A 15,073-nucleotide genomic window follows, 5' to 3' on the forward strand; every position below is an offset into this window, starting at 1 on the left:
CAGTGGCACTAAAGCAAACATGGTTTTGTTGTTAGTTATGGGAAGGATATTTTAAAACTAAAAGTTGTTGGCTCAGCTTACGCTAATAAGGAAAATATGAATGCCAGTATAGAATCCAGTTTTACATTTTTATAAAACCAGGCAAAAATCTTTCACTTGACCTGAGCCATAGCCTGAGTTACATAACATTGAGTTATGGCAAGCAGTTTCCTACATCTTCCCCTTCTCACTGTGTACCCAGCACCTAGGTATCTTACCTTAAAAAAGCAAAAGTTTAAAATGTTGTATACCCACAAATACCATGCTGACTCCCCCACTCACCATGAAAAAATATATATAGCTGGATGTGTAAGGCAGTCACCTCGTAACATTTCATTATGTAAATCTCCCACCCAATTCCCAACTTTCAGTCTGATAGCATTTCTCCCCTTGCAATGTCATGCTTTTCCTATTCTAGATAATAATAACAACTAGCTCTTAAATAGCATTTTTCATCTGAAAATCTCAAAGCCCTACATAAGGGAGATCAGTAGCATTAGCCCTCCATTTTATGGGTGGTGAAGCTCAGGCACAGAGAGGGGAAGTGATTTGCCCACTGTCATCCAGCAAACCAGTAATAAAGACGGGAGATGAACTCAGATCTCCTAGAACATAAGAACATAAAAACAGCCTTACTGGGTCAGACCAAAGGTCCATCTAGCCCAGTATCCTGTCTACTGACAGTGACCAATGCCAGGTGCATCAGAGGGAATGAACAGAACAGGTAATCATCAAGTGATCCAGCCTGTCTCCCATTCCCAGCTTCTGGCAAACGGAGGCTAGGGACAACGTCCCTGTCCATCCTGGCTAATAGCCATTGATGGATCTATCCTCCATGAACTCATATCATTCTTTTTTGAACCCTGTTATAGTCTTGGCCTTCACAACATCCTCTGGCAAAGCATTCCAGAGGTTGACTGTGCGTTGTGTGAAAAAATACTTCCTTTTGTTTGTTTTAAATCTGCAGCCTATTAATTTCATTTGGTGATCCCTAGTTCTTGTGTTATGAGAAGGGGTAAATAACACTTCCTTATTTACTTTCTCCACACCAGTCATGATTTTATAGACCTCGATCATATTCCCCCTTAGTTATCCCTTTTCCAATCTGAAAAGTGCCAGTGTTATTAATCTCTCCTCATAGGGAAGCCGTTCCATACTCTAACCATTTTTGTTGCCCTTTTCTGTACCTTTTCCAATTCCAATATATATTTTTTGAGATGGGGCAACCACATCAGCATGCAGTATTTAAGATGTACCATGTATTTATAGAGAGGCAATATGATATTTTCTGTCTTATTATCCATCCCTTTCTTAATGATTCCCAACATTCTGTTTGCTTTTTTGACTGCTACTGCACATTGAGTGGATGTTTTCAGAAAACTATCTACAATGACTCCAAGATCTCTTTCTTGAGTGGTAAGAGCTCATTTAGATCCCATCATTTTATATGTATAGTTGTGATTATGTATTCCAGTGTGCATTACTTTGCATTTATCAACATTAAATTTCATCTGCCATTTTGTTGCCCAGTCACACAGTTTTGAGAGATCCTTTTGTAACTCTTTGCAGTCTGCCTGGGACTATATTGAGTAGTTTTGTATCATCTTCAAATTTGGCAGCTCACAGTTTATCCCTTTTTCCAGATTGTTTATTAATATGTTGAATTGGACTGGGCCCTGTGGGTACAGATGCCTGGGGGACACCACGATTTACCTCTCTCCATTCTGAAAACTGACCATTTACTCCTACCCTTTGTTTCCTATTTTTTTTAACCAGTTACCAATCCCTGTTATCCCATGACAGCTTACCTGGCTTAAGAGCCTTTGGTGAGGGACCCTGTGAAAGGCTTTCTGAAAATCTAAGTACACTATATCCACTGGATCCTCCTTGTCCACACACTTGTTGACCCCCTCAAATAATTCTAGTAGATTGGTGAGGCATGATTTCCCTTTACAAAAATAATGTTGACTCTTCCCCAACAAATTATGTTCCTCTATCTGTCTGACAATTTTGTTCTTTACTATAGTTTCAATCAGTTTGCCCGGCACTGAAGTCAGGCTTACCGGCCTGTAATTGCCAGGATCAACTATGGAGCCTTTTTAAATATTGGCGTCACATTAGCTATCCTCCAGTCATTTGGTACAGAAGCTGATTTAAATGACAAGTTACAGACTACAGTTAAAAGAAAAGGAATACTTATGGCACCTTAGAGACTAACAAATTTATTTGAGCATAAGCTTTCATGAGCTACAGCTCACTTCATCAGATGCATTCAGTGGAAATATGCTCAAATAAATTTGTTAGTCTCTAAGGTGCCACAAGTACTCCTTTTCTTTTTGTGAATACAGACTAACATGGCTGCTACTCTGAAACCTGAGACTACAGTTAGTAGTTCTGCAATTTCACATATGAATTCCTTCAGAACTCTTGGGTGAATACCATCTGGTCCTGGTGACTTCTTATTGTTTAGTTTATCAATTTGTTTCAAAACCTCCTCTAATGACACTCAATCTGGGACAGTTCCTCAGATTTGTCACATAAGAAGAATGGCTCAGGTGTGGGAATCTCCCTTACATCCTCAACCATGAAGACCGATGCAAAGAATTCATTTAGTTTCCCCGCAATGGCCTTATTGTTCTGGAGTGCTTTCCTTTCTGAAATTAAATGCTACAGTGTTGGGTTGCTGTGGTGTTTTCCCTGCCACCAGCATGTTAAATTTAACTATATTATGGTCACTATTACCAAGCGGTGCAGCTATATTCACCTCTTGGACCAGATCCAGTGCTTCACTTAGGACTAAATCAAGAATTGTCTCTTTTGTGGGTTCCAGGACTAGCTGCTCCAAGAAGCAGTCATTTAAGGTGTCAAGAAAGTTTATCTGTGGCATCCTGTCCTGAGGTGACATGTACCCCGGCAATATTGGGATAGTTGAATTCCCCCGTTATTATTGAATCCCAGTCCCATGTTATATCCGCTAGGCCAGAGATAGTCAGCTCAAAGGTAGCAGAGGACCACAAAATCCATTAAAACCCTTTGGTGGGCAGGGGTGTGTGACACAGGGTGGGGAATTGGTTCCTGTCCCTGAGGATGGTAGACCCAGCTGGGGTGTTTGTAGAGTGAGCCCACCCTGCACTCACCCCACAGTGGCAGCTCCTGTCCCTCAGGCTGGGCCCAGCTCCCCGCTCCAGCCTGCTGGCTCTCACCATCGCCATAGCGTCATGCAACACACACATCTATGCACAGGCGGGACCCTCCACCTGAGATGACATACCCTGCCCCACTCCCTTCCCAGCTCTGGTGCCTCCAGATAATCTGCCCTGACCTGGGCTGTGACAGGCCTAATAAAATGATCTGGTGGGCCTGATCTACCCACTGAACCACCAGTTGTTCTCATCCATCCACAAGGCTACAAATTTTGGGGGACAACAGTTTTGTCTTTTATTGCTCTATAAAATGGCATGCAGACTTATTCCATAAATATTAATTAATGATGGAAACTTTACCTGTCCCTTGAATTAACCAAAATTATTGGAAGTCAAGGAGTTCTACAAACCCAGCCTAACCCAGGCTCCTGTCATTCAACATGTCCTCATATTTCATTGACACTCTAAGAGCAACTGGACCTAACAAATGCCATTTTGGCTACACGTATGCTCCTCATTGGTGTCTACAGTATGTGCTTCATGTAGAATAGTTGCCATTTGCCAATAATTACCTGGTCTAAGAAAAGGCAACAATTGTGGTAACTACAGTATAACATAAGAATGGCCATAGTGGGTCAGATCAATGGCCCACCTAGCCCAATCCTGTCTTTTGACAGTAACTGGTGCCAGATGCTTCAGAGGGAATGAACAGGCAGGGAAATTTATTGAGTGATCCATCTTCTGTCATCTACTCCCAGCTTCTGGCAGTCAGAGGCTTAGGGACACCCAGAGCATGGGATTGCGTCCTTAACCATCTTGGCTAATAGCCATTGATGGACCTATCCTCCATGAACTTATCTAATTCTTTTTTGAAGCCAGTTATAGTTTTGGCCTTCATAACATCCCTTGGCAATGAGTTCCACAGGTGGATTGTGTGTTGTATGAAGTAGTACTTCCTTATATTTGTTTTAAACCTTCTGCCTACTAATTTCATTGGGTGACCCAGGTTCATGTGTTATGTGAAGGGATAAATATGACTTCTTTATTCACTTTCTTCACACTAGTCATGATTTTATAGACATCTTTCATATGACCCCTTTGTTGTCTCTTTTCCAAGCTAAAAGACCCAGTCTTTTTAAACTCTTCTCATATGGAAGCTGTCCCCTACATATTTTTGTTGCTCTTCTCCATACTTTTTTCAATTCTAATATATCTTTTTTGAGATTAGAGAGACACGGTAGTGAGGTAATATCTTTGATTGGACCAACTTCTGTTGGTGAGAGAGACAAGCTTTTGAGCTTACACTGGTCTAGGAAATGTACTCAGAGTGTCACAGCTAAATACAAGGTGGGAGAGATTGTTCAGTATAAGCAGTTAACACATATTTCAAGAGACCAGTCTCTAACCACCTCTTTTACCATGCTGTTTAGCCATGGTGGTATATTTTGTTCCTCTTGATGTTTTTTTATTATTACTATTTTGGGTATACATATAGTTTGAGCCTCTATTATGGTGTTTTTAATAAGTTTTCATGCAAGTAGCAGGCATTTCACCTTTGCAACTGTTACTTTTAATTTCTGTTTAACTTGCCTCCTCATTTTTGTATAGTTCCCGTTTTTTAAGTTAAATGCTGCTGTGGTAGGTTTCTTTGTTATTTTCCCTCTTAGAGGGATGTTAAATTTAATTACATTATGGTTGCTATTTCCGAGTGGTTCAGCTATAGTCACCTCTTGAACCAGATCCTGTGCACCACCTAAATCAAGAATTGCCTCTCCCCTTGTGGGTTCAGGACTAGCTGCTCCAACAAGCAGTCATTAATGATGTCTAGATATCTTATTGCTGCATCCCATGTTGAGGTGACATGTTCCCAGTGAATATGGGGATAGTTGAAATCCCCCATTATTATTGGTTTTTCTGTTTTTGTCACCTCTCTAATCTCCCTGAGCATTTTACAATCACTGTCCCCATCCTGATCATGTAGTCGACAGTATATTCCTGATGCTATACTCGAATTTCTATCCATAGAAATTCTATGGTACTGTTTGATTCATTTACAATTTGTACTATATTTGACTCTATGCTTTCTCTCACATATAGTGCTGCCCTCCCACCCACACACACCCCACCAGTGTGACCTACTCTGTTATTCCTATGTTTTGTACCCTGGTATTACCATGTGCCATTGATTATCTTCATTCCACCAAGTCTCTGTGATGCCTATTATATCAATATCCTCACTTAATATCAGACACTCAAATTCACCCATGTTAGTACTTAGAGGTCTTGCATTTGTATACAAGGACTTATAAAATTTGTCCATATTTAGTTGTTTCCTGGTAAACGGTGACTTTGTTCTGACAATCACTGTAGTTGCACTGCTTTTTTATTATTAATTACTGAAATGTCCTTAATACAATATTGGGTGCAAAGTCAAGTTCAAAAATATCAGTACTTAGAGTCCCCACAATCTTTATAGATGCTTCCTTGAATATATGCATCACAATATGTGCTTTAATTATATGATTACCATACCACATGCTCTTCAAGACCCTTGCCTATATCAGTGAATAGGGCAGAGGATTATAAACAGAGCAAATATGTTATCTTGTATTTGAAACAGTGGACTGGAACCTGAAAGAGTTAATTCTGTAGCTTGGTGGGCCACAGACTTCATCCCCAATGTTGGGCAAGACTCACTAATAATGCATATGCACAAGGGAATTTAATTAAGATTGCATAGGCAACTTTAATTTTGACCTTTCTTAATTTTTGAGGACTTCACTTTGCAACATGAATATTATTTTTAAATTGTTTTTCATATTTCATACTAAAAATTTTAAAAGTACGAAAATGATCATTAGAGTTGATCCAAAATTGAACTGCTGGTGAATAGTTGCATTACTCAAATACCTGCTTAATGAGGCAATATAACTATACTAATACTTTCATAAGAAGTTTTTCTCATGAACAGTCCAGATAGGAGGTGGATTGTTTGAATTCTTTTAGAATAGTTCAGCTCATCTGTAAACGTATCCTTCTCAAAGCACTAATCTATGAGCTAGACAAATGCATATGCATGCCAACACTGTCTCATTGTTTCCTGGTACTCTCCCATCTATCTGTATCTATCTGTTATAACGTGTCTCACAGCTAGATTGTAAACTCTTCTGAGCAGTTGTCTTTTTGTTGTGTGTGTACAGCACCTAGCACAATGGAGTCCTGGTCCCTGACTGGGTCCCCTAGGTACTACTGCAGCACAATAATACAAATCAACCCCTGACATAACCTGCCTCCCAGATTATTTCTTACAGACCACATGGCTTCCAAAAACATCCAAGTCAGAGAGCCACCACTATTCAACTTGTCTCTGAGCTGTAAATCTGAATCTTCTATCAAACAACGACTTCAAGAATCATTGTCCAGCAATCACCAATTGCTTTCCAAGCACATAATTTGATAGTAGAATTGTTGTTTCTGCCCATTCTCTGTATGATTTAATGGGAAAAAGGCTTAAGTATCACACAACCATAAGGGGAGAGGGTTACAAAAGAATTCATTTGTGTGTGAATACTAGTAGTAGCAAGCAATGTCAGAGAATATTCATAAGGGGCTAGTGTGTGTCCCAGTCTAGCCAAAAGCAATTATAGTTATTAACATAAAAATTGATGGCATTTGGGAAGCTCTTGAGAGTGATACTGCTTGGACTGGCGTAGAAAGAACTATTTATTTAATGAAATCAAACTCTTCTGAAACTGTGGTGGATTCATTTAACTGATTTGACATACTTCATTTACTTTAACTGTTTTATTCATCTGTAATAATGACCATCCAACCAGAAAGACCATTTCTATTGTGTAGAGCCAAATCAAACTGAATACTTACTGAAGATTTTCTGCTTCAGTTCTATAATTAAAAGTGAACTGAAAAATTGTGTTACCTGCCAAGATCTGAGTTCAAGAAATCTGTGGTTGTCACATAACCATTAATAGTGTTGCTGAGACAAAGTGGCTGATGTAATATCTTTTATTGGACCACCTTCTGTTGGTGAAAGGGACAAGCTTTTGAGCTTACACAGAAGAGCTATTTGTAAGTTTGAAAGCTTGTGTCTCTCACCAGCAGAAGTTGGTCAAATAAAAGATATTACCTCACCCACCTTGTCTCCCTAATGTCCTGGGGACAACACAGCTACATTAAGCAACAACACTGCACACAATAATAGTGTTGCTAACACTGAAGCAGAATGGGGAGCTGCAGTCCTTGTACTACTTTAGGGCCCAACCCTGCTCCCACTGAAGTCAATCTAGTGATGTCATCAGCCATTGCAGGGAAAAACAGAAGGACAAATACATGGTCATTCCTTCTTCTTTCCACCTAGGAGTAGAGAGGGAGAAGTCCCTATGCTATTGTGAGTAGAAGGCAATACAACCTGGCCTGGTAGTGGACAGTCACCAGTCTGTTGCAAGTACACACAATTGCTGGGTCCCCCGTGCTTCTGAGACAACTGGGTCCAGGCAGAGACTAGTCAGTTTCTAGCAGAGTCTTCAGGGTGCACTCTGAGACTCAAACCTCTTGTCTTACACCCTTTTTTGGATTTGGGACTACAAATCCAGCCATCCTAGACCCTGAAAACCAGTGCCTTAGACCTCCAGACCTTCCCCAATCACTTACACATGCTCCCCTGGAGCTTCACTGATTTTGTAAGGCCTCTGAGCTTCTAGATAAACTCTTCTGGAGACAGCATAGCAGCAAAGTAAGGAAGACAGGCTCAGCAAAGGAATTTCTTAATGACAGTCTCCTTCACTCAGGAGTTACAAATCTTGGAAAAGTAACAAAGTCCTGACATGCATCCTCCCCTAGGATGATTTCTTCCTTTCTGTGAGTCCAAGATTTTGTCAGCGTTTCAGGCTTCTTCACTAGACCTGCTAAACTGACCCTCCTGTATCAATCGCAGCAGTGTCAATCCCTGATAAGTGTAGACATGGCCTGAGTATGATTCCCCCTTCCCCACTGGATGCAATCCATATGCATCAGCATTCCTACAGTAGTTTGCCTCCAGCTGTTCCCACTGGTGCCAGTCACAACCACAACATATTATATATATATAAGCAAAGAAGTTTGCTTGTGAGGTAATTGAGAGTGAGAGGTCAGCTTCTATGAGTCAACATTTTCCTTTTAGAACAGTTCATTCATAATTCATTTTAAATTCTGAGTGTTGGCTTATCTTGTAGCAGTAATATCCCCTTTGTATGTGTGTGTGTGTGTGTATATATATCTATATATATAGTGACAAAGCTCTGTCCTTGCCTCTGTGGGTCCCGTGTTTCCTGGAGGATTTCGCTAGCCTCAGAGGCTCACTGTGACCCTTCACGTAACCCTTCTTTCTCTAGAGACCAGGGTTACGGTCTTCTGAGCCATTTTCACCATAAGCCAGCAAGGGAGGTGAGGAGAAGTTATCATTCCTTGCATAGTCTCTGTTGTCTCTCAGTCTCAGTGATTAATCAGGGGGCAAAGGTGGGGGGGGGAGGGGAGCCCGGGCCCACCCTCTACTCCGGGCTCCAGCCCAGGGACCCTAATAGTATCAGCTATGGTAGCTGACCTTTTAGAAACATGAAATGTACAATTCCCTGGGCTACTTCCCACACAGCAGCCCTCAGTTCCTCAAGCTCCACTTCACCTCACGGCCTCCTTCCTTGTGCCTGATATGGTGTGTACTACTCAGTCTCTCCAACAGCACAACTTCCTCCCACAGCTCCTGACACACACACCCACCTGACTGACTGGGAGGCTTTTAACTAGTTTCAGCCAGCCCCGATTGGCTTCAGGTGTCCCAATCAACCTAGCCTTCTCCCTGCCTTCTGGAAAGTTCTGAATTGGCCCCAGGTGTCTTAATTGACCTGGAGCAGCTTCCATTTCACTTAACCTGGTACCAAGGATTTCTTTAGCCTGGAGCTAATATATCTATCTCCCACTACTTTTCTATAGCCATCTGGCCTTGCCCCGTCACTATATATATATATATAAGGGGAAATTACTGCTACCAGATAAACCTACACTCAGAATTTAGAATGAACTACGAATGAACAGCTCTAAAAGGAAAATGTCCACTCACAGAAGCTGACCTCTCACTCTCAGTTACCTCACAAGCAAACTTCTTTGCTTACTCCTTGACTCTCCTTGTCCATGTGCTGTAAATGCAGATGGTTCCCACATTCAAATTCACAAGTGAAAACATTTTCTGGGGATGTTGTACTTGATCATTAAACCTCCTGGATGTTCAAGTTGAAACACCTGGGTTTTGCTGAACATTTCATTATACAGTTTATTGCACAGCCACTAGCACCTGCCTGTGTATTAAAGATGATCAATGTATCCCAGAAGTGCCAGACTTCAAGACACTTAGGCATTTTAGATGCACCTTCTGTAACTTCCACTGTTTAAAAATAATTAACAAACTCCCATTTTCCAAACATGTCCAGGAGATATAAAGGAGTTGCTACCATGAATCTAAGTTACTCATTCATTTTTTGACAGCATCTCCAATTATTAAAACAAAACAAAAATAAAAAACCACAACTTTCCTGCCACATCTTGGATTAATAAAATAGGGCTCTCATTACTTGCATGCCATCAAACTATTTTTCAAAATAGCCATTATTTGGCATTTCATCTCTTTCTCCAATTCACATTATTCACATCACATGCCTCCAGCTTCCATCCAGGACACACCACATGATCCATTGTCTACAGCCAAGCTCTAAGATACAACTGCACTTGCTCCAATCCCTCAGACAGAGACAAACACCTATAAGATCTCTAGCAAGCATTCTTACAACTACAATACCCACCTGCTGAAGTGAGAAAAAAGATTGACAGAGCCAGAAGAGTACCCAGAAGTCACCTACTACAGGACAGGCCCAACAAAGAAAATAACAGAACGCCACTAGCCATCACCTTCAGCCTCCAACCAAAACCTCTCCAGCTCATCATCAAAGATCTACAACCTATCCTGAAAAATGATCCCTCACTCTCACAGATCTTGGTAGACAGACCAGTCCTCACTTTCAGACAGCCCCCCAACCTGAAGCAAATACTCTCCAGCAACCACACACCACACAACAAAAAACACTAACCCAGGAACCTATCCTTGCAAGAAAGCCCGATGCCAACTCTGTCTACATATTTATTCAAGTGACACTATCATAGGACCTAATCATATTAGCCATGCCATCAGGGGCTCGTTCACCTGCACATCTACCAATGTGATATATGCCATTATGTGCCAGCAGTGCCCCTCTGCCATGTACATTGGCCAAACTGGACAGTCTTTACACAAAAGAATAAATGGACGCAAATCTGACATCAGGAATCATAACATTCAAAAACCGGTAGGAGAACACTTCAACCTCCCTGGCCACTCAGTAAAAGACTTAAGAGTGGTAATTCTGCAACAGAAAAGCTTCAAAAACAGACTCCAATGAGAAACTGCCGAACTTGAATTAATATGCAAACTAGATACCATTAACTTGGGCTTGAATAGAGACTGGGAGTAGCTGGGTCATTACACATATTGAATCTATTTCCCCATGTTAAGTACCCTCACACCTTCTTGTCAACTGTCTAAATGGGCCATCTTGATTATCACTACGGAAGTTTTTTTCTCCTGCTGATAATAGCTCATCTTAATTAACAGTTTGTTACAGTTTTGTTACTTACAGTTTGTATGGCAACATCCACCTTCTCTGTATGTATGTATATATATCTTCTTATTATATGTTCCAGTCTATGCATCCAATGAGGTGGGCTGTAGCCCACGAAAGCTTATGCTCTAATAAATTTGTTAGTCTCTAAGGTGCCACAAGTACTCCTGTTCTTTTTGCAGATACAGACTAACACAGCTGCTACTCTGAAACCTGTCATTATTTCTTGTATGTGCATTCCCTGGTACAAAAAATAATTAAGCTTTAACAATGCATGTTATATGCTTGATACAATTTTCAGCATACATCCTAGCAATCTGCAGTGCATCCAAAATGTACAGCATATTCCCTGAGCCTCCTCATTGATCTACCTGGAAAACTGGGTCAAAAAAATATAACAGAATCATATGGGAATTTGCATCTGAACTGAGCTCTCCTGGTTAAATTAAATTACAAAATTAATTAAAATAATCTGAGAATATGTAGCCAAACCATTTAAAATGAAATGGTGTTGTGTGGTGACCATGGTCCCGATCCTGTAATGAGTGTCCCATGCGCATAGGAGTCTGCCAGCACAGAACTGACGGCATACGATTTCACTGAGATCTGTATGCTGTCACATGTTAATTTTGAGGGCACAACAGAAGCAGACTACTATTAACAATAACAGTGGTGCTGGACCAGGCTCTAAATAATTATATTCTTCAGAGGCAGAACCAAAGCAAGGGCAGTATGTTAATGCATTTTTGTTTAATCTACTACTGGTAAAGCTGTAAGAAAATTGCAGGCTGTGATTTTGTTGAAGAAACTGAAACTTTGAATAGTTGCCATAAATTTAAGTGGTGTGACCCTATGCAACAGGTCGCAACACCACTCATATTTGAACTGACCACACTAAAAACACAACTTTACTAAATAGTTTCTGCAACAATTTGACCAAAAAAGTCATAACTTTCTTACAGCCTTAACTACTTGTGCATTTTTTGTGGTGGACCTTTTACCAGAGAAAGCCATGTTTTTGTGGACATTGTAGGGATGAAACCTTGGCCCTGCTGAAGTCAAAAGCAAAACTTCCATTGACTTCAAATGGTGTTAGGATTTCACCCTACATATTTTGTGAGACACAGCTTCCATTTGTAAGAGGACAGTAAGTGTTGTTGGGAAGGGCTTTGTGAGAAAAGTCCTCACCACCAACTAAAAATGACATCTCTGAAGACTTGTGGAGAAGTGAAAAAGTTCTTTACTTTCACTTCAAGCTCTTTCCAAAAACAAAGGCAGTTTCTGCATTAACATTGTCATTAACATTGTCATTCTGCTGCGAACATCTGTTCTGGCTGTGAAAATGGTAATTTTTGTTCAGGAATACTCTCACCCTAACTTTTATCTGTGACAGTTCTGGGGGTTCCTCACAGAATTTCACCATTTGTGCACTGAAAGGCTATGGTCATTGGATACAGATGGTGAAACTCCAAAAAAAAAAAAACAAAAAAAACCAAAAAAACCCACCACACACAAAAATTACATGACATACTTAAAAGAAAAATGGTATACATTTCCACATCTCTCTCCCCTTCTCAAACAGAATGAAAGCCAGACTTAAAATGATACTCTACACTTCTTGTGGTAGTCTCAAAAAAGTGAAAAAACAGAACAGGAAGATACAACCACATCTGCAGTAGTAGTTTTTCTGGCAACAATCATTTATTGCACATTTATATCCCTAGTCCAAAGTCCATTTGCTTCACTATCTAACTCATCCCTCAGTCTATGATCTTTTGCCAAATGATGACATAACATATATTCAAGAAAGGCAGAATGTCTATCCCATCATTTGGAATGTTGCCATCTAAGAAACTCCTTCTCCTTAATTGTTTTTACTGTATCTTTAGCTAGCCATGAGTGATCCTCGTGAAGGAAAAGTAAGAGAGGCCAGGTAGTTGGTGGCTTGACTTGAAAGAAAGTAGAAAACTGAGGTCCTCAGTACAATACTATCCTGTATGTTCTTCTGTCATGAAGAGACTTGCCTGTAAAGAATCATCCCTGTCTAAATAAAAATAACTGATTTATCTGACAACTGCTCCATTCCGTCAGTTAAAAAGAATCAAATGAAATAGATGCAGCTCAGAGGATGTATATTCGTAATGCTAATTTCTAAGATTATTGCCCCTTGGGACTTACATTAAAAGCAAGAGGCAGGTTTTGAACTTAAAACCCTTTAGAAACGGAATGCCATATTCCACTGAGAAAAATACTTTCAAGCAGAAAAGTCTCTGAACTGCATGTGTCATTGTCCCTAAAACACACAAGATCTCTAAAAGATGCAGTTGTGGTGCATCCAACCACAGACATTTTGGCTAGCTCTCAAGCTGGAATACTGCATCCAATGAAGTGAGCTGTAGCTCACGAAAGCTTATGCTCAAATAAATTTGTTAGTCTCTAAGGTGCCAAAAGTACTCCTTTTCTTTTTGTTTCATCTCTAACAGTACATTTTGGTTTCCTTGAAATCTGATGCTGATAAAAATCCCCTGAAACTGGCCTCAAAGTTCAGTACTTTCCTATGGATCACACCTCATATAATATCCTGGATGAGGGAGGTATAGTATTGGCTTATATATACACAAGGGTTTGTCTGTTGGTTTTATTGTTGTTGATACTGACTTTAACATAGAGCAGGCCTCATCAGTGTGGGGAGATTTGTGTATGCTCACTGCTTTTCTCATAGACTGAGCTTTGTTTTCAATTGAGAATATAGGGGAAAATAAGCCATAAATTATGTATGTATATAATATGTGCTCCATTCAACTATGCAAGTAAGGAATGTGCAGTTACATGAGTAAACTATGCTAGTCTCACATATTTCTGGAAGATATGCTTTAGTCAAACAAGTTGCTGGGCTCCATATTGGGGGATCTGAGTGTTTAAAAAAAAACAGTAGTGTGCAGGGGGGCATGTGGAACCAAAACCTTGCCCCTTCTATCTAGAAGCTTCCTAATTTCTCTATTTAAAGGTGTCTTTTTTACAGTCCAGTGATGTAAAATTTTCATACCATATGTTTTCCTTTGCTCCCGTGGGTATAACCTGCATCTAAGAAGCAAATTCTGATGGGTCCCTCCCTCCCTCCCCTGGGGTGCAACCTGGAACTCAGGAGCAGCTGATCCACCTGGGTTCCCTCTCAGTACGGTGACATTGTGACAAGCTGAAAAGCCCTCCAAGCTTGCACTCATACCAACATCCACAGGCAGGGGCCACACCCAGCTGTGTTCATGAATGCTCTGCCAGCTACTTAATGAAACAGCAATAGAAAGGCTTCAGCCAAAATATCCCCAGCTCCCCAGCCTAGGACCCCAGAACTGTATCATTCTGGCAGGTCACAAAACCTGACCAATGTATATAAGTTATTACCCCAGTCCGCCCCCTCCCTCAATGTGGAAAGGAACATGCACAAAGCATTTGCTAACTGAGCTGAGATTCCCCTCCCCCCATCACTTCACTTAAACCACACTGTTTTAGGTGTGGTTTATAATAGATTTATTAACTACAGATTTATTATTAGTAGATTTATTATTTTTAAATAAATAGATTTATGATTTTTGTGGTTTATAAAATATATAATAGATTTTAAGTGATAGCAAACAGATCAAAGTAGATTACTTAGCAGATAAACAAAAACGCAGTCTAAGCCTAGTATACTGATACGATTTGAATCGAGCAGTGTCTCACCCTGACTGATGATACAAGTAGGTTTACAGTTTCTTGAGGCACAGGGTACGTCTACACTGGCAAGTTTCAGTGCAACAAGTTATACCACTTTTATTAAAACACTGGAATTAAACCGCTGTTGCGTGTCCACACTGTGCTCCTTATGATGCTGGAGCACATCCACATTAGCAGCTTTTGCAATGGCAAAGAGAGCAGTGCATTGTGGTAGCTATCCCACTGTGCAGCTACCCCCAGGGTGCTTTGAGAAGGGTTTGCAGTGCCTCATGGGGCAGGCACAGAGTCACATGATGCAGGTTTCCTCATCCCATTGTTCCATGGGCATCCTACTACATTGCCAGCTGCTTTTCAATGGGGGGGGGTGAGTGTGTGACAGGGAGTGTGTGTGTATATGGGGGGGGGAGTGTGTTTTGGGGGACAGAGAATGTGTCAGTATGCTGTCCTGTAAGTTCAGACAGCATCAGGAAGCAACCAGTC

This window comes from Lepidochelys olivacea (assembly GCF_965140295.1).
Source record: "Lepidochelys olivacea isolate rLepOli2 genome assembly, chromosome: 3".
NCBI classification, from domain to species: domain Eukaryota; kingdom Metazoa; phylum Chordata; order Testudines; family Cheloniidae; genus Lepidochelys; species Lepidochelys olivacea.